The sequence below is a fragment of the Silene latifolia genome, chromosome 2 (assembly GCF_048544455.1).
Source record: "Silene latifolia isolate original U9 population chromosome 2, ASM4854445v1, whole genome shotgun sequence".
Taxonomy (NCBI): Eukaryota; Viridiplantae; Streptophyta; class Magnoliopsida; order Caryophyllales; family Caryophyllaceae; genus Silene; species Silene latifolia.
Genome location: NC_133527.1, coordinates 193031530 through 193032679, shown reverse-complemented (window position 1 = coordinate 193032679; position 1150 = coordinate 193031530). Strand labels below are relative to the sequence as shown.

Here is a 1150-nt window from a genome sequence, read left to right as displayed (position 1 = left end):
GAATGGCAAAAATACCGTTTACAACCGAGTCAGTGACGTTTCCAAAGGCCTTGGACTCAGTTATCAAGACCCAGGTCACGAGACCTGGGAAAAGCTTAAGGCGGACTAAGCAGGAGAAGGAGGAGCAGGAGGAGATTTTACTGATCGAGTTTGATCTATGCCATGCAGATGAATTTGTCAAATTCGACGTCTACATTAATGATCCAATCGATCATAGTAATGATGACAATGACACGAAGGTGACACCAGAGATGGCCGGGACTTATACGGCGTTACCTCATAGGGAAATGCATAAGAGTGGGAAGAAGGACATGAATGGTAAAGATGAGAAAAAAAGGAAGAGTACTTTAAAGTTGGCATTGAACACTTTGCTTGAGGAAATTGGTGTTGAGGATAATGACACTATTGAAGTGGCTTTGGTGCCTAGGTCCGGGACCGATGGCATTGATATTACTGTTGTGAAAATCGAGTTTACCTCCGAGTGAGGAAATCGATATTTGTCTAAGAAATGGTTAGTTGTCTCTATGAGGATTGAGGACGTACCTAAGTACATGACTACGTGAGTGTTTAATTTGGACTTGTAGTCAACAGGACCGTTAAATAAAATTATGAGGTCATAATAAACTCATAATGGAAAGAGAAATGCGTGAAATCTACATTTAACATGTGAGAAGGTGATACCGAAATTCAGTACCACCTGTTGATTGCTAGATCATTTTTAAAAAAAAAGAGATGAATAGATGATGTATATACATAATAATATATGTAAATCTTTTTACAAGAATGTGGATCATTGATGCTTTACCAGTGGCAGATTGGCAGTATTGTACAAAGAATTATTTTTAAACGATTTTAGTTATGATCGTTTCTAAACTAGAGTTAGCGAGTAATAATAGTTATCACGTGCTCGATGATTAAACAGTTAATCTAACCGATATTTACGGGTAATCATACTTTAAAAGACATAGGATCATTGAATATAAATAACAAAATCAGGCATGATGTTTTTTTTTTTTAATTTCGTGTTCCCATTTTATCCAATTAAGGGAGTAAGGATCAATGGAAAAACGTGAAAAATGGAGATGCGGGGGATCGAACCCCGTGCCTCTCGCATGCAAAGCGAGCGCTCTACCATTTGAGCTACATCCCC

At 38.1% G+C, this 1150-nt stretch overlaps 1 non-coding gene across 1 annotated transcript; it reads right to left on the bottom strand.

The window, feature by feature from the left end:
• Positions 1 to 1077: 1077 nt before the first annotated feature.
• TRNAA-UGC (transfer RNA alanine (anticodon UGC)) lies at positions 1078 to 1150 on the bottom strand. Its single transcript has one exon. It is a non-coding gene; the product is annotated as a tRNA-Ala (tRNA).